At 37.3% G+C, this 20,031-nt stretch overlaps 1 protein-coding gene across 1 annotated transcript in view; it reads left to right on the forward strand.

Moving 5' to 3' along the window:
* Window positions 1-20,031, forward strand: part of SOX6 (SRY-box transcription factor 6) — a 472,980-nt gene that overhangs the window by 59,905 nt on the left and 393,044 nt on the right. The window contains exon 3 of the mRNA XM_040989053.1: window positions 4,357-4,428. The gene's annotated coding sequence lies outside the window, so the exon portion shown is untranslated. The remainder of the gene's footprint in view (window positions 1-4,356; window positions 4,429-20,031) is intronic.

Consider the following 20,031-nt stretch of genomic DNA (forward strand, 5'->3'; position numbering starts at 1 on the left):
CAGAAATTTGGGAAATTTTTTTCTCTTTATTTTTCACAGAAACAATTCTCTTATTTTAGAGATGAAAGAAGATAAATAGTTAACCTTTGAGTTTTTCCAACTTTCATTTTTAAAACTTCTATGATTTTTCAGGTCCAATTCTTGAACTGCTTCTCTTTCAGTCATGATTTTGTTTTCAGAGAAATAGCAAAGCTAAGCTTTTTCATTTAATTGTAGTAAAATATTGCCCTAAAGAAGAAAGAAATATGTTTTAGTGGTTTATATCAAAAAGCACGTAACTGTAATAATATTTTAACTATAGTTTGTATAGACCATACTCATTTAAACTCTATGCAAATTTTTGTTACTTTAGGGCAAACAAGCTGCAAAACCATAATGTGTGGTATAGGGATCACACACCATAAATTTGATAATCATACTTGTGAATTCATCATATTTTATATAGGAGATCTCCATAGCATTATGAATAGTAATGTGCAAATGAAATGAAAAAAAATGTTGACACACTCTTGAATGTTTAGTGATTTTAATACTCCTGTAATATTTCATTCTGTGGCTTGTTACATTGTTAGGTAAGTGCAGATATTTAAATAGTAGAAATTTTGTATCGACTCTAAATGCATGGAGTTTCTATAATTCCCATTGAACATGGAATCTTAACATAAATACTCTCCTTGTGGGGCGGCAGGAGACATACTGCCCAGACTCCATGTTATCCGTACGCCTGCCTCTGCTGTTTAGAGAAATAAGAGTAGGAGGCTGTCTTAAGTGAAAGTGAAAAAAAGGGATTTGTTTAGCTGCATGGCAACACAAATATTTCACTTAGTGGGAACTGACAATGCATCTCATTATGTGAGCGGGTGCCAGCTTGTAAAACAATTTCTGTTTAACTGTTTGTATTGGTTGAAAGTGGCCTGTGCTTAACTATTTGAAGCCTGGGATCCAGGTTCTCTCCCTCCCCTTATTTTCTTTGTGCCTCCCACTTTTTGTCTGCCACATTTTCCTCTTTTAGTCCTGCAGGAATAAGTGGAGAGGCAAGGATATCTACTACTAGATATATTTGGTAAAGTCTGCCAAATTGATATTTGCCTCAGGCTAGACATTTGTCACTTCTTCCTGATGCACTTTTCTTAAGGCTAATTGTTACACTCCTGTTCTGCTTTGACAGTAGAAACATTCAATGGTGTTTGTTTAAGCAGACAGCTACCTTGTAGTGCTATAATTACCTGCTTAGTCCCATGTTCTCAAAATAAAAAGTATTGATCTTAAATCTCGATATCTCATAGTGTATTTGGACTCTGCTGCATTTGACTTTTTAAAAAAAAATTTAAATTTATTTTTTATTACTATAGAACAGACTTGTTGTATTTCTTTTTTATTTTTAAAGATTTATTTTTATTATTTTTTTATTGGAAAGACGGATATACAGAGAGGAAGATCTTCTGTCCGATGATTCACTCCCCAAGTGAGCTCAACAGCCGATGATATGCCGATCCAAAGCCAGGAGCCTCTTCCGGGTCTCCCACGCGGGTGCAGGGTCCCAAAGCTTTGGGCCGTCCTTGACTGCTTTCCTGGGCCACAGGCAGGAAGCTGGAAGGGAAGCAGGGCCGCCGGGATAGAACTGGCGCCCATATGGGATCCCGGGCGTGCAAGGCGAGGACCCTAACCACTTGTGCCACTGCGCCGGGCCCGACTTGTTGTATTTCAAAAATCCAATTCTAAGGACATAAGGATGCTTCTGTTCCTCCTCCTTCCTTCTTTTCTTTTTTTGCTTTTAGTTTTTTTGCATGTGTATTAGTATATTTGCATGTAGTTTTTTGATATGTATTATAATCAAAGGATTAATACTTCACTGAATATTGTATTCAACAAGCCAAACAAGCAAACAAACAAAAAGGACCTCTGTTCCACATAATATGACCAAGGACTATAGACAGTAATCAAATCTTAAGATGTCAGTTTAACTCTTACACATTAGATTTTTGTTGTTATTGTTCTCTCTGTATTAGAGAAAAACCAAAGGTGACATAACATTTATCTTTTTGGGTCTGGTTTATTTCACTAAGCATAATGGTCTTCACTTGCATCTATTTCTTGCAAATAACAGGATTTCATTTTTTTATGACCAAGTGTTATTTCATCATGTAGATATAACATATGTATACATCATGTTCTCTTTAAACAATCATTACTTAATGGGCATATGGGCTGATTGTTTATCTTAGCTATTATGAAATGGGCTGCTATAAACATGAGGTTATAGATAACTCTTTCATGTGCTGATTTCATATCCTTTTTGTTTATACCCAGGAAAGGCATGGCTGGCTACATAGATTAGATCTATTTTTTAGATTTCTGAGGATTCTCTGTACTGCCATTCAAAATCATTATGTTGGGTCACTTTCCTACCAGTTGTGCCTAAGGATAGCCTTTTCTCCATATTTTCACCAACATTTGATATTTTTTGTATTTTGGATAGTAACTGTATTGTAACTGGGATGAGATAAAACCTCATTGTGGTTTTTTATTTGTTTCCTTGATTGCTAATTATCATGAGCATTTTTATGTTGGTTGACCATCTGTATTTCAGCCTTTGAAAAATGCCTGTTCATATTGTTTGCTCATTTCTATTTTTTCCTCTACTTCTTTTTTTCTTTTTAGCACAATTGATCACCTTGAGCACTCTTTTTTTCCCCTCTATTTTATTTTAAATTCCATAGGCTCTGGGATTTTCCATATCCCTTCTTCAAGTGTTCCCCCACCTCCAATTTGTTTTCTCCAGCTCATTTTTAAAAAGAACTGTTGGCATTAACTTTCTGGAGCTCCTAGCATATTCTGCATATTGATACTTTCGCAGATGCATAGTTAACAAATCTTTTCTTCTATTGTTATATTTTGATTATTACAGTATTGGTAAGCTGAAGAAAATTAACTACTGATAGACTCATGTTACCAGTTTATAATTACTTATGTTATTGATTTTTATCTGAAAATGAGAGAGTACTTTCTACTTTATGAGTGTTTGAGACCAAATTTTCTCTGTCCTCATTAGCATGATCTCTGCATTTTTTCTATCAATTTTAATAACATTCATAGCATAAGGTAGTGTAAGGGGAAGGCAAAATACACTTTTCATGTCTATGAATATAATGTAATAAAGGGAAGACTCTCAACATTCACAATAATATGGATGCGCAAGGAGTACCTGTATTAATTATCTAGGAAAAGGACCATATTGGATAATTTTCTCATACTTTTTAAGTTATGGCATTGGGAATATTATAGTTTACTTAAAGAAGATTTCAAGATATTTTACCAAGTGAGAGTCAACAAAGAAAGCTTACTTAAAATGGCCCAAGAACTTTAAAATTATATACTAACAGAGTTATGGAAATGGGGGCCACTTTGCATGAAGAAATTGATTACATTCAATTTGTTGATAATTTGTTTATACTGTATCTGTGAAAGATTATAGAGATTGTGTTCCCTGGGTACATTTTGCAATTTTAGGTTATATATTTGCATTTAAGCATAAAATGGGGCATGTAATTTTTTTTTTTTTTTAGAAAACACTCGATTTAAAAGGATGGGAGAGAAATAGAGAGAGAGAGAGAGAGATCCATCTACTGCTTTACTTCCTGAAGTCTAACACATCCAGGCCTGGATCAGGTTGAAGCAGGAGCCAGGAATTCAGTCTACAGCTCTCAAGTGAGTGGCAGGAACCAAGTACTTGCCTCATGATTTGTTAGCTTTAATGGTGCCTATTGGCAGGAAGCTAGAATTGAAAGTGGAGTTAGAACTCAAACCCTTATATCAGTAGTATCTTAAACACTGTGTCAAATGCCTGACCTGGCACATCTAACATTTTTAAAATGTGAGAGTTAGAAATCTCTTTTAAAATGGATTTCATGGGCCTGGTATGATAGCCTAGTGGCTAAATTCTCACCTTGCATGTGCCAGGATCCCATATGGTCAACAGTTCTTGTCTCAGCTGCTTCACTTACATCCAGCTCCCTGCTTGTGGCCTGGAAAAGAAGTAGAGGATGGCCCAAAGCCTTGGGACCCTGCACCCATATGGGAGAACTGGAGGAGATTCCTGGCTCCTAGCTTTAGATAGGCTTAGTTCTGGCTGATCCAGTCACTTGGGAAATGAACCAGCAGACAGAAGATCTTTCTCTGTCTCTTTCTGTATATCTGCCTTTCCAAAAAAAATTAATGAATAAATATTTTTTTAAAAAATAAAATATTGTTTTGCAAATTTTGCCATTGTAAATTTGTAGTAAATGTATTCCCTTCTCTTACATTGCTCCACTGCATTCTGGTTCTTACCCTGTTACGCATCTCTCTGTTTTTTAGTGTAGATGTTGGTCCAATTGGAGAAGAGAATTCCTGTGGCATCATCTGTCAGGCAGAAGCCTGAGCTGACTGGTGGGTATCCGGGGTGGGGGGAGATTTGAGGGCTAGTGCTTTGTAATTGTCTGTCAAGGAACTTCCCAACCTCTTCTGTTACTTCAGTGGAAATTGTGATTTTTTTTTTCTGAATTAGTCGCATTCTTTCTGATCTTTTCAGATAGAAAATAACAATATACCATCCATTGATGGGATTGGTCAGTAGTGTGGATTACTCAGAGGCAATTCAGTTATAGTCTGAAAATAATCCAAAGCAAATAGTTTGCCACTAACTTTTTTGTTCACAGCCTCAAAGTGTCAATATATAGATTTTTTAAAAAATCACATTTGGAATCCTCAACTTTGTATGTTGTTGCTTAGTTCCTTCTGAGCTAAAGCAACTAACTTTCTTTCTTTGAGCTGGATAGTACTTTGACTTTCCCCAGAGGTCTAGTTTTACGGTAGTTGAATTGGTTTGGCATGAAGGTAAATCAGAGTTGAAAAGCAATTCTGACTCCTCTTTCTACTCTATGGTTCAGAATGGGAGATAGAAGATATTCTTTTCTGTAGTATCTTTGTTTCCATTTCTTCCAATCTGCCTGTCTGATTGCTACCTCAGATGTTAAGTACTTGTTATTAGCTTTATGTTGAACTATTAGAATGTTTTGTGATTGAGCCCTGTCTCCTAAGCTGAGAAAAAAAAAGGCTCTGCTTCCATGTCATTTATAGTGATTGGCTTATGTTAATACTTCATAAATTGCTTTTAAATGAGTAGTTGAGTCACTGACTACAAGTATAGGAAATGTTAACAGAAAGAAGATTCTTGAAAGACACTGTTTTGAATGATTTAGTGTTGCAGACTCTCAAAGTCCCAAATTCTGAGAGTATTTGGGAACTTGTTTAAATGAGGAAACCTTGATTTAAAAAAAATCTGGGGAAACTTTTAGACTTTTGTAGGTGGTACAAATTAGGCATCAGTCGTTTCCAAGTATCATCAGATAATCTCAGTTTTCCCAAATCTGACATATTGGAAGGCAGTAGCATCCTCTAAAATGTCATACTTGAAAATCAACCTAGGGTTTAGAATAAATGATTTTTATAGTCCCAGAGGAAGTGGAGAAATCTTGGAATATTCTTTACCTATCTGTAGTTTTACATTTCCTTAGATAAAATGTAATGCTGGTGTTTTACAACAGGAAGTTTAGGAAAAGGCTCTCTTCTGGACATACGTTTATATGCTGCATCAGTTCTGTTGTTAATTAGTAATCCGCTGATGTATCTAAATGTATGGGTGGATTTTTCCAGCTGACCACAGTACATGTGACAGCTGGATTGCCTCCAGTGCTACATGTTCCTGCTGTGGTGAACAATGCCTTATGGGGTAAGCTCTGTGATCTTGTTCTTTGTGCAGGGAAAGGTAGGCTAGTGAAGAAGATACGTGTTCACATACCCTTGAAGTCTCATATGCTAAAATTTGAGTATTTGAAAAATCAAAGAACTATCCAGAATCCCAAATCCCACTAGTTTTCCTTATGCCTTTATTCTTTTAACCCAGAAATTGATATATTCAGAGGGATTTTTATTCATTTATTTTCTTGCTTTTAGATTTTCTTTGCTATTATTTTGACAAATGCCATACTTTTTAGACTGCTTGGTAATACTGAGATTTGCTGGTATCCATCACAATTGATCATTTATTCTGCTTGTGTGTATAGTCCATGATACATTTGTGCGTATGGTATATATTTTATTTGCTGATCACAAAGTAATGAAGGTCTTTGTAGAAACTCAGCTATTTTTGTGGTCAGAATTTATAGATTTTGCTTGCCCAATTAAGTATGTGATTTACATCTCTTATCCTTCAAACATTAAAACATACTTCCAATTAGATGTGGAAAACTTGGGCCTGGTGGCGTGGCCTAGTGGCTAAAGTCCTCGCCTTGAACGCACCAGGATCCCATATGGGCACCAGTTCTAATCCTGGCAGCTCCACTTCCCATCCAGTTCCCTTTTGTGGCCTGGGAAAGCAGTCGAGGACGACCCAAAGCTTTGGGACCCTGCACCCATGTGGGATACCCGGAAGATGTTCCTGGATCCTGGCTTCGGATTGACATAGCATCAGCCGTTGCGCTCACTTGGGGAGTGAATCATCAGATGGAAGATCTTCCTCTCTATCTCTCCTCCTCTCTGTATATCTGACTTTCCAATAAATAAATAAATCTTAAAAAAAAAAAAAGAAAAAGACAAAAGATGTGGGAAACTTCTTTTGTATTTACATTCAGCTTTTCTTATGTATTCTTTTTTTGAAAGATTTATTTTTCTTGGAAAAGCAGTTTTACAGAACGAAGCAGAGACAGAAAGATCTTACATTTGCTGGTTCATTCCTCAAGTGGCTACAAAGGCCAGAGCTGAGCTGACTGAAGCCAGGAGCAAGGAGCAGGGTGTGTGCAGGGTTCCAAGGCTTTAGGCCATCCTCTACTGCTTTCCCAGGCCACAAACAGAGATCTGGAGGGGAAGTAAAGCAGCTGAGACACAACCTGTTGCCGCATTGGGATTCCAGCACTTGCAAGAGGAATATTAACCAATTGAGCCATCTCACCTTTTCTTATACGTTTTATGTACTTTTATTGTTGCTCTACTATCCTGCGAGTTAGGCAAAAAGTAGCTTCTTGAATTTAGATAAATGGATTGAAATATTTTTTTTCAAAATGTGAGCAGTATTTTCTGTTTTGACCTGAATAGTATCAATAGCTTGTGGAGGCAGAAGGAAGAATAAATAAGCGAGTAACTCTCAGTGTTACTATTCATTCTCCTTTCATCTGATTGGAGGAATGCAGGTTATGCAATGTTCCTTGCTTATCGTTAGAGCTTTAAATATATGGGTAATGTGGTCAGTGTTTGGCTCAGTGGTTAACATACTAGTTGAAACACCCACATTATGCATCAAAGTGCCCATTCTGAGTCCTGGCTCCATTTTCTACCCAGATTCCTGCTAATACACATCATGGGAACCAGTAGGTGGTTGTTGAAGTGGTTGGGTTCTGGATAGGTCTCTAGGCTCCTAGCTTTTATCTGGCCCAACCCTGGTTGCTGCAGAACATGAAGATTGAAGGAAGGAGAGGGAGTTTTTCTCCTTATTTGCCTTTTAGTGAAAATAAATGAATGTTAAAAATATGCATAAAATGATTGTGTGAATGGATTTGACAACAGTGAATATTATGATTACTGCTTTTGGTGTTTCAGCCATTTCTTCCTTCCTTTAGTGTTTTTCTTCTCTGTCCAGGCTTTGTTTATACTATCTTTCTGTTTCCTCATATATAGCCCTTCCTAGAGGAAAGGTTTGGATGACCATATTCAACTCAAGATTAAAGTGACCAGTAATTTAATACATTGTCCTTTCATGTCATTTTAAAGTGTAGACCTTTTTTTAGTATAAAATGAAGATAAATAACTGCACTTATGTAGGATACTCATTGAAAATAAAGATGTTTTACTTGACCTTATAGAGAAACATTTTTTATAGCTATCATTTAAACAGCTTTTGTGGTGCTTGGGGACCTATGAATAGAAATTTGTTGAGATGATATCTTAAGATAGGCTTGTGGAAGTCTTTCCAAGTATTCTAAGAATTTAAAGTTACCAGTGGTTAAATGCGAGGATGAAGAGTATGTACTTTCGAATAGCTGTCTTTGAAGTAATGGAATGGACCTTCAGTTGTATCAAAAGAAGGATCCTTTTGTTCTCTCCTGCCTTAAGAACTGATGTATTCATAGTTTCTGTCCTTCATTTGGAACTGCTAGAAACAATTCAAAGAAATCTTTACTGTTCAACTGCTATCACAGTGATTAGTTTGCATGTTTTTTCCCGGTAAAGTTACCTCACTATAGTAATTACTGGAAAAGCAACTCTTACGAATCATACTGATGACTCTTTTCCCCTGTGCAGCATTTTTTTTCCTGGTTTTCTTTTGGGAAGCAAACTTTCTTTTTTGTTACATATTGTTGTAATGGAGCCTGCCTTTACATTCCAACGTCTAGGGAGTTTATGAATAAACCTGGATATAGTGATTGGGTTAGAAATATTTATGTTATCTAAGCCAGGCTAATGAGGCTCAAACCTAGACATTCTGCTTAAATTAATTGGAAAGAGGTATTGTCTTTTTACTGAGGTTACTAACCTGGAGTTTTAGACCATAATCTTTGTCCCTAAAGCTGAAAACCTGCCTGTGTGAGTTGACAAGAGACCAATATGTAGTTAGGTTATTTTGGTACAAAGTGTAGCTGAGTTCAAAGCCAAGGCTTTTTATTTGTGTGGACCTATTAATTCCATTTTTAAAAAGATTTGCTGATTTATTTGAAAGGCAGAATGAGAGTGGGAGAGAGTTTTTCCAACTGCTGATTCATTTCCCATGTGGCTACAGAGGTCTATGGTGCGCTAGGCTGATGCCTGCAACCTGGAACTGCATCAAATCCTCACGAGCTGCAGAGACCCAGGCACATGGAGCAGTATTTGCTGCTTTTCCAGGTGTATTAGCTGGATTCTGGATCAGAAACAGAGCAGTTAGCCTCAACTGGCACTCCAAAGCAGCACCCTCACCCTCACCCATTGCATCACAACACTGACTTTCATAAATTTATGTTTTGATTAAAATTATTTTTAAATTTTGTAAAAAATTTCTTGACAGCCAAAAGTGTTTCATGTGTATTTACTCATTTAATGCATACAGTTTACAATTTTCATCCTTACGTGTGCAAGAGTATTGAATGATAGCAAAAAACTAGTTACTATTTAAACAAGTGCAGTTAAAAATTTTTAATTTGTCGGGCCCAGCAAGGTGGCGCAAGTGGTTAAGGTCCTCGCTTTGCACGCCCCGGGATCCCATATGGGTGCCGGTTCTATCCCGGCAGCCCCGCTTCCCTTCCAGCTCCCTGCCTGTGGCCTGGGAAAGCAGTTGAGGATGGCCCAAAGCTTTGGGACCCTGCACCCGTGTGGGAGACCTGGAAGAGGCTCCTGGCTTTGGATCGGCATAGCATCGGCCATTGCAGCTCACTTGGGGAGTGAATCATGGGACGGAAGATCTTCCTTTCTGTCTCTCCTCTCTGTATATCTGCCTTTCCAATAAAAAAATAATAGAAATAAATCTTAAAAAAAAATTAATTTTTCAAATAATAAAATGCAAATGAGATGTATAACTAGATAAATTTCTGATTTTATTTTTGTTATTTTGAAAATGGAACAAATTTATGGATTTCTCCTTAGTTTAAAAGTATAGTTTTTATTCTTCACAGGTGAAATTTGCTTATATTTCTAATATTTGCTTGTCTATTGTAGTGTGATATTTTTGATAGATGTCCAGCTTCAACAGAAGTTAGAGCAGTACTTTATCTGTCTACATGCTAAAGAGATACCCATTGCTTGTAACATTTTCATATGTTAATCCTATTCATTAATATATAATACTACTTAAGAGTAACTTTAATAAATTTGCTTCAAATTAGAGATCTTCTCACTAGTTTAGGGAGCAAAGCAGAAATGGATGTTATTGCCTGGAAAAAATTGGCTTAGGAAAAATTATTATTCAAGTATTGCTAAATAATACTATTTGATTTTGATAAATCACTCTTAAAGGGGGTAGTAGATTCTTTTAGATTTCCTTCTTTTGTATTTTCATCGTGCTTGACATGTAAAGACCAGGTCGATTTCTGATCAGCATCTTAGATATCTGCTGGACGTTTAGTTGTAACATTAAATTGCTTAAGATAAGTTTAATAAAAATTCTACCCTTCATATTAAGGACATATATTCTCAGTTGAATTTTCTTTTTTTAACAAGGAAAATCTGAAATGTGATTTTTTTTAAAGATGTATGAATTTTTATTGGAAAGTCAGATATACAGAGAGGAGGAGAGACAGAAAGATCTTCCATCCATTGATTCATTCCCCAAGTGGCTGCAGCAGCTGGAACTGAGCCAATCCAAAACCAGGAACCCAGAGTCTCCTCAAGGTCTCCCATGCGGGTGTGGGGTCCTAAGGCTTTGGGCCATCCTCCATTGCTTTCTCAGGCCACAAGCAGGGAGCTGGATGGAAGCAGGGCAGCTGGGACACGAATTGGCACTCATATGGGGTTCCGGCATTTGCAAGGCGAGGACTTTAGCTGCTGGGTTACTGCACTGGGCCCTGAAGGGTGGTTTTTAGAAAAGATTTATTTATGTCTCTGAATGTTACAGCTAATACACACACAGACACACAGACACACTCACACTCACACAAATGACGACAATGTGACCAGGCTGAAGCCAGGAGACAGAAACTTCTTCCTGGTCTTCCATGTAGGTAATAGGGGCCCAAACATTTGGAGCATCTTTCAGGGCTCTTCCCAGGCCACTAAAATGGAGTTAGACTGAAAGCAGATCAGCCAGGACCTGAACATGTGCCCATGTGAGATTAGCTGTCACTGCGGTGGCTCCACCCATTGCACCACAGCATCAGGCAGAAGTGCGATGGTCTTAAGATGGCCCAGCCCTGGCTGAAGTAGTCATTTGGGGAGTAAACTATCAGATGGTAGATCTCTGTCACTCTCTGTCTCTCTCTCACTCTCCATTTGCAACTCTGCCTTTCAAATAAATAAATGAATCTTTATAGAAAAACTTACTGCAATTGTAATTGGAGCATGTGATGTTGTTGCATTTTTTTCTCAGATAAATGTTTTCAAAGACAAAGAACTTGCTGTGACCCATATTGATGTTTTTGGAAGTCTGGCATGTTCTTAGCTTTTTTGATTAAGAACTGCCATTTGGGCTTAATTTTTTGTGTTCTGAAATATGCTTATGAGCTTAAAAATTTTAAATTTGAATGTCTTTATTTTGAAAAATTATATTGCTATATGAATATGATATATGCACTGACATTATAATTTGTGTCTTAAGTGCAACCACCCTAAATATCAATTCTTTGTTCCTGTTGCCTAAAAGAAATTTGGTACATTTTGGCTAGCATCTTTTTTTTTTCCATCTCAGATGCTCACAACATCCATTGCTACTTTTCTGCTTCTGAGTTTAATTGTTTTAGATTCCACGTGTTTACTAAAGTGAAAACAGGTGATTTTGGCCTTTCTGTACATTTGGGCCTTAATTTAGAGAGTTCTTAAGATATACCATGTGAAGTTATCCTGAAGAGTCTTCTCATTCTGAGGGAGAACATTGTTCCTGTCTAACCCCCTCTCTTCACTCCTGCCTCTGCCCCCATCCTTTTTAGAAGATCTGTTTATGTGAAAGACAGAGTTTCAAAGATGAAGGAGAAAAAGAGAATAAGAGAGATAGATTTTCCCTCTTTGGTTCTCTCCTTAAACAGTCACTATACCTGGGGCTGGATGAGGCCAAACCCAGGTACCAGTGACTCTGTTCTCATGGACGGCAGTGCTTGGGCTCCTTTTGCTGCTTTTCCAGGTGCATTAACAGGGAGCTGGATTGGAACCAGAGCAGCCAAAATTTGAGTAAACGCTGGTATGAGATGGCAGTATTGCAGCTGGTGCCTTAACCTACTGTACCACAACACAGACCCTTGTTCCCGTTTTTCTTGGTAGAAAATCCTAATATTTTGCATATAACTAAACTTTTTACAAATTTTTCTCTCAAGATTTATTTATTTTTATTAGAAAATCAAATATACAGAGAGGTGGAAAGACAGAGAGGAAGATCTTCCATTCATCAATTCATTGCCCAAGTAACGGCAATGGCTGGAGCTGAGCCAATTCAAAGCCAAGAGCCAGGAGCCTCTTTTGGATCTCCCACATGGATGCAGGGTTCCAAGGCTTTTTCATGCTACAAGCAGGGAGCTGGATGGGAAGCAGGGCTGCTGGGACTAGAACTGGTGCCCATATTGGAATCTGGTGTGTGCAAGGCAAGGACTTTAGCCACTAGGCCTTTTGCGCTGGTCCCCAATTTTTTCTTTTATTTGAAAGGAGGTGATGTAGCTAGAGGAAGAGAGAAAGGGAGGAAGTGAGGGAGGAGAGCAAGGCAGAGAGAACTTTCATCTGCAAAAATTCACTGCCCAAAGACCTGCAGCATCTAAAGCTTGGCTAGGTGGAAACCAGGAGCCATCAGCCTAGAACTCAACTCAGGTTGCCCTTTGGGTCATAGAGAGTCAAATGCTTGAGCCGTCAGTTGCTGCCTTCCAGAATGAGCAGTAGCAGGAAGTTGGATTAGATGCAGAGACAAAACTGAAAACCAGGCTTATGAGATATCCCAAGTTGCACTGTAGCACCCATTACTGGTTTTTTTCATACCCATTGCATCTATTTGGATGTTCATAGATTTTTCTTTCTTTTCTTTTTTTTTTAATTGGAAAGATTTTACAGAGAGAAGGAGATACAGAGAGAAAGATTTTCCATCCACTGATTGCACTACCCAAGTGACTGCAACAGCCAGAGATGAGCTGATCCAAAGCCAGGAGTTAGGAGCTTCTTCCAGGTCTTGCACACAGGTGCAAGGCCCCAAGTTCTTGTGTTGTCCTGGACTGCATTCCCAGGTCACAAGCAAGGATCTGGATGAGAAGTGGGGCAGTCAGGATAAGAATGAGCATCCATATGGGATCCTGGTGCATGCAAGGCAAGGACTTTAGCCACTAGGCTACTGCTCAGGGCTCAGAATTTTCCTTTTTAATCTTTGAGGGTGGTAGTATTGACAGAACCACGCAGCATAAATGAAATGTAAGCAGCTTGTTCTCAAGGGGTTTCATTGATACAATGGAGTTAATCAACATCTAAGAGATTTTTGCATGTGTTCAAAATGAAATTATTCTGTACTTTCCCTATATGACTTTGATTTTTAATTTTGGAATCAAGAGTATTTCAATATTTTAAATAGGCAATAATCATATACATCTTATTGTGAAAGGAACTCTTGATATTACCTCTCCTAGAGGCATATGCAATTTAAGCTAATTTATGTTCAAACTGTTACTAGGAAGAAAAATATTTTTATTCTTAAGGAACTTTAAACACAATTCTAATATAGTTGATTGGTTGTTTTTGTTGTTGGATGAGGGCAAAGGGAGAGTTGGGAATAAAAAATATGTTGATAAAAAATGTGCTGGTGAAGCATGGCAGTTGCCTCTGTAAGCATCTGTCATAGCAGTGCAATTACCTTAGGTAGTTGTCTTTGCCTATTTTTGGCAAATTTACAGTACAGTCATTAGGATTAAGAGTTTAGCGTATTGAAATCATTGGTTAGGGAAAATATTGATTATAAGAGAAAGCATTAACTGACGAGGAAAAAGCCCCTGCACTAAAGTTGGAATTAAACTTGTTCTGAGATTTAAATATTTATTCAGTTCATGTGCTTAGTACCCTTTATAAAAGCAAAAGAGTAGAGCATATTTTTCAAACCCCACAATTATGTTGTTGTATGTATTAAGTCATTATGACAGCACTTTTCCTCTGAGCCACTCCTTCAGGCTAATTTTAGTCATAATTTTGTGTAAGAAAATCTGGGCGAGTGGGTGTGTCCCCAAATGTAATTTGAGCCAGGTTTGACTTCCTGCCATCCAATAAAAAATAGTTTAACCTAAATGTTATGATTAGCTCAAATATCTGATATGGTTAGTGGTGCAATTTCATAAAGAAACAGCATGCTTACCTTCTTTTCTTATCTGTTCCTTTAAATATGTGACAATTTAAATCAATGCATGATTTTTGAGATGCTGATATGTCAAATTCTGGGTATGCAGTGATAATGTGTTTAAGAGGTTTGGTCTTCACCTTTTCCTTGTTCTTTTATGTGGCTGTTTTATTTTCTGATGTCCAAGTGCTTTGTTTCTCTTTCTCTCTCTGTCAAAGTTAAGAGAGTTTTAAAGAAAATTTTGAGTTAAATCCAAGCTGCTACCATTGAGAAGAATTAGCAAGTTCTGTGAACATGGGCCTATTGTTTGTTTAGAACTCAGTGGTAATGAGGGCACAATGCTGTTCTTGATTCTCATATGGATCCACTAACTTTGCTCTGTTTCATGGTTTTGGATCACTGCTCTAATAATGGATACTTGCTAAAACCTCAGGTGAGAGAATTTGATTGATGGAAACACTAGAATAACCAGTGCAAGTTGCATTCTTGTCTGTTATCACTGTTGTTTATGAAAGACAAATCGTAGTTGGCAAGTTTGCTTTTTAAAACAAAATTATTATGAAATAAATTGGAAAGAAGTATGGAAAAGTGAAAAGGACTTAAAAGATTTCATTACACTATTTTGAAATTTTCTCCATTAGTTGAGTAATTCTTAAGATAGTTCTTGTCATACCATTTTGTTTACTTTCTAATATCTTTGGATGCAAGATTGAGCTTTATTGGTCTTTATTTCTTGTTCCTCTGTTGTTCATGCCAGCTTTGGCAGCTCTCACGGTCGGCACTGGGTCAAATGAAGGAACAGCTAAAGGCTCTTTTTGGAGACCGACTCTGCTGGTTATTTTAATTACTCTTGGGGATAATTGTTGAGCAGTGCTATAGGATAGTATTTCCTTTGCCACAGGCTTTAGGAATTCTGCCCAGTAATCACACCTACTTCTGCTGGATGAGTGCTTGTGATTGGAAAGACTGGAAAATGACTCCAGGTGTCTCTAAAATAATGTGTATGGTCTCTTTAAGATTGACTCTGGGAGCTGGTACAGTCATCATGTGTATTTGCTCCATTGATCATTTGCTTTGTATGGTTAGAAACTGAATTGTCAGAGCTCCCGGATCAGCTTCTTGATCGTCTTATTCTATGGTACCCTCTCATGTAGTACCCTCAGACCAATTCTTTTTACTTTCTTTTTTCATAGTCAAAGATGTTACACAAAGTAAAGTAATGTTTCCTAGTGTTATATGGGCTGAAATTCTTCATACTTCCTATGATACAGTGATAATGAAATTTCTGGATCTGTCATCCATTATGTATTTGCTCAATGTTAGCTAGTTCTGTGAGTGAAAACAAAGCTTATGGGATAGAAGTTTTTTGTTTTAAAACTTTTTTTTGAGATATAACTGACTCATAACCAGTCAGTACACAAGAATAAGTTGTATAGAGCCTATCTTAATATTAGCTTAGGAGCTGAAATTTTAAATTGGGAAATCAGTGAAAATAAAGTATGAAGTTGTTGCTTTTAGTTTTTCTCATTAAATAAAAGTGATATCAATTTGAGTATCTACTAGTCAATATTAGTTAAAATGGTACTAAACAAACTTTGCCTAAAAACTTTGGAAATCATCAAAATGCCTTTTTTTTAAAAAAAAAAAAAATTAAAGTCAGATTTACAGAAAAAGGGAGAGACAGAACGATCTTCCATCTGCTGGTTCTCTCCCCTAGAGGCCACAATGGCTGGAGCTGAGCTGAAAGGAAGTCAGTACTAGGAGCTTCTTCAGGATCTCCTATATGGGGGCAGGGTCCCAAGACCTTGGACCATTCTTTATTGCTTTTCCAGGTCACAAGCAGGGTGCTATAAGGGAAGTGGAGCAGCCAGAAAAGAACTTGTACCCATATGGGATTCCAGCACGGGCAAGGAGTTTAGCCACTAGGCCATCGTGTAGGGCCCCATCAAAATGACTTTGACCTTGACTTCTTTGTTTCACTCCCTTGTTGCTTGGATCAGTTTTTAAACTTGTTTTTACCAATGGGTGTTGGCAAATGTGACCCCTGAAGAGGCTTATAAAAGCATTTATATATTTCTGCTCATCCTATTGTCCTTTCTTATCAACACAGAAGAGCAAGCCTGGGTCAACCTGTTGGATATTGAGATGTACAGAGCAGTGTGAATTATTATAGTTGTTCAAACCATGGTCATCTTGTATCATCCAAAGACCTGCAAAATAACACCTGTTAGCAACTAAAACCAGAGAAATTACCAGCTGACTTGCAGACACATAAGCTGAATAGATGCTTAGTCTTTTATTGTTTTAAATTGTTTAGTTTTAATATGGTCATACTTGAAACATATTTGTTACCCTAAATAATGTTTGTGACTTCTGATAATTCTCCTCTCAGAGGACTCAACTGGAAAAATGCCAGTGATGATCCTGAGTGATTTCTTGCTGTTGTGAAGGCAATATCTATTTTGCATAGATTCTAAGAAATTTCTAGGACAAGCTGCTCAGTTGTACTTGATGAGATTTGCCTTAAGTGGAATGTTTTATCTATGGGGAGTTCTGGAAATATTCCCTGTGTACTCTATGTTTTCATCCCAGGGGTGGGAAGCATGTGACCTGTGGACCATGTCAGGCTCATGAAATTATTTGGTCTGGCCTTGCCAAGGAAACTGCAGGTAGGCCTTGGAATTCAGTACAGCTATAGCAGGCTAGTTTTTAAGTTGATCATCTTGTGTGGCCTGGGAATGATGTTTTAAATATCCAAGTGGCCCTTGGCAAAGAAAAGGTTCCACACCCCTGAAAGGTGTGGTAGCCTTATGAGCTTAGAAACATTTAGTTAATAATGAAAGATAGAGAAGATTATGTAAAGTGGGCATTTAGCTGGAATTAAATTCATATAGTAAGAAACGCAAATGGCAAAATTGTCATGTATCACATAATGACATTTTGGTTTACAGTGGGTTGCCTGTAACACAGTGATTCCCAGAGTATTGCCTGGTGATACCATAGCCAATTTAATTTGTTTATGTACATTTTATGATGTTTACATAGTGAGGAACTCATCCAATGACCCATTTCTCAGAATGCACCCCTCAAGAATCACTCAATTGTTATCTTCTGTTATATGAAACTTTTGACCAGGAAGAGGTATTGTTGAGTGGAATCAGTAAAACAGAGGGGAAGATTGAGGCTCCAGAAAAGGAAACTGAATTTCCTGTTTGGCTGTTCAAAGACAACCTAATGTAAAAACTAGTGCTGTGAACAAAGACTGAGCTTTCAAACCTTAACTCTGTCGCCACTTTGCGACTCAGCTAGTACTGAAGAGGGGAGAAAAGGTTGAATGGTAAGTGTCAGAGGTGATTTTGTTAAAGTAGTGGGTCTTCAGTTTGTTCTTTGTGCTTAAAAATTGAATGACTTTTCTATTCTAATTTTAGACTTTTATATAGCATTGCTATTTCATTTACTTTCTTTTATGATGGGTAGAAGTTGCTTTTTAGTGATTGTATAAGAAATAGCTAGCTGAGAGTCCTTTCGATAGAGGAAGGGCCTTACTAACACGTCTGAACAGTTAGGACCCTTCGTTCATCTGGAGTTGCACTAGCAGAAGGGGTGGTGGAGGAGGGACCTGTGCTTGGTTAATTCAGCATATTACTTGGAAAGGTCCTTATTATTTTGCACAGCAGTGTGGTCACCTGGCGGTAGGTCATTAGCATTTTAGTCTTTTTTCTCTCACAACAATGCACAACATGCTAATTAGAGGATTCTGAAAGCTAAGTAACCTGTTTTAAAATCAGACATTTTAATTTGCAGCTTTAATGGCTGTTTTTATAATAACTGGCTTTATTGGGGGTAAAAGCACTTCTCATGTTCCACTAGCAAGGCAGAGTATAACAGAAGCTGACAAAATTAAAAACCTCATAATGCGACCTTTGCCTGGGATAAAAGGCTGTTTCATAACAATTTCCTTTTGTTCTTTGTTTAAGCCATTACTTTAAAAGGAGCCTCCGATTAATCTAAGTAAATGCATCATTACAGTACTAATCCATGTCCTTCTGTCAGTGTCTGTTTTAATTAAATAAGAAATGCTAGCAGAAAGATATCACGCACAAAGCTGTGATTGGAGAAAGAGGCACTGGTTGATCAAGGAAAAGATTAAAAAGGGCTTTACTGTTTTGTCCATTTGCATAACTCTAGATGCCACAGTATTTCAGGTTGAAAAGAAAACTTACAAGAGAATTTAACACATTCCATTCTTACAGATTTAAAATGATGAGATTTACCAATGAAATTCTAATCATCCAATTCATCACGTGTTAGACATTCCAAAGCAAGGAGCAGAACAGCTTGGGATGTGTCTTTTAAACCTTCTGTGCAATACTGTGTTGTTTCTTGTGAAAACATACTTGAAAATTTGCATGTATTTCTTCTTATTTTAGGTGAAATTGACAGTGAAGCTAGTTTTCGACTTATGTCTGGTGGGATTTGTGTTTTTTTCCTTTTTTAAAGTATCTTTCAACTTATAATGAACTTTTTGTTAATTATTTTCTATTGATAATATGTTAGGAACATAGCCTATGAGTTTGGTAACAATGAAAAGTACCTTTAATCAACACTTACACAATGCGTATTGCTGCACTGATCCAGAGACTCTTAGCAGAAGAGTTGCAGAATTCCCATGATGATGGCTTTCTCCATATACAGGACATTATCTGATGTAATGAAAAGCGATAGTGTGCAGCAGTGATATTGTTAATTAATTTAGCCTAACAAGATGAAAACAAATGAAGCAAAGCAGGGACTGAATGAAGCAAGAGGTCTTATTTACAGTTTAATATATTTTTGTATAATGCAGATTTCATTTGCTGAAAAACAAAATGACTCCCACCCCAAATACTGCCTAACAAAATGATACATGCCCTCCCCCACAATTTATCATGAAAATTCTGGTCTGACTTTACAGAAAGCATGTACTGGGGCTCTGTATAGAAGACACTTCTACCATGTGTAAACAGTGCTTTTCTGCCGCTAAGAATCCTACACTAGTTAACCTTTAACTTCAGTATTTTATTATTCACACTATAGATGCAGGATGACCAGAGGAATCATGACCTGAAAATCTTCGGGTTGCTTGTTCTTTGGGTTATCCCAAGACATCTTGCTTAAGTGATTTAATAATCATTTTATTTTAATCTCCTTTTCACCAAGAGAAAAAAGCTTGAAAGTGGGACAAGAAAAAGCTGTGTGCCTTTTTACATGTACTTGAATCTGTAGTACTTGTACGGAATTCTTAAATTAGCATTATTTTTAAAAGTCTCCCTTTCAGAGATTAATGAGCTTTATCCAGTATTTGACCTTTTATCATCCTTGTTTTCTGCTCAGAAGTACTTCCTTCCTTCCTACTGTAGCCAGAAAAGACTGTCTCTTATCTTATGTTACTGTAGGCAGTGGTAACAGGGCTCTGTACAAATGGTGTTATTATGGTCACTATGTTTTTATCTCAGGGGTCATGAACAAATCCATGCAACTGCTTCTAAGGATTTCAATAAATAGGACTTTTTATCCAGACAATCGCCTTTTATGTTACTTTTAAACAAAACTACTAGTCCATCAAGAGTTTCAAAAGAAAACAATTCTACAGAGTGCCAGTATGGCCGCACAGACCAATCATCATGGCACCCATTCTCCAGTCCTTTATTTTTCAAGTCCACAACAATAGGTTGTTGATTCAATGGACAAGACCAGAACAATTAAGTTCTCTGTTTAGCAGCAGTGCAGCATTTTAATGCCCTTCTCTAATAATGGCCTCATTATTGTTATTCTAAGACTGGGCCTCAGGAGGAGGAATATTTGCTGGAGGTACGTCATTATTTTGCAAATTTCGATTAGCTCATCATGTTGTCTGTAGTGTGAAAATCGTAGCTAATTAGGGCAGCCAGTTAGACTACCAGCTTTTGAGCTTATGAGTTAAAAGGTAGCATACTTGATAGGCCAGTGATGTGAAAAAGGTGGTAAAAAGGAGGATTAGAGCAGTT

The sequence above is a fragment of the Ochotona curzoniae genome, unplaced genomic scaffold (assembly GCF_017591425.1).
Source record: "Ochotona curzoniae isolate NIBS_2020 unplaced genomic scaffold, NIBS_Ocur_1.0 contig_517, whole genome shotgun sequence".
Classification (NCBI taxonomy): domain Eukaryota; kingdom Metazoa; phylum Chordata; class Mammalia; order Lagomorpha; family Ochotonidae; genus Ochotona; species Ochotona curzoniae.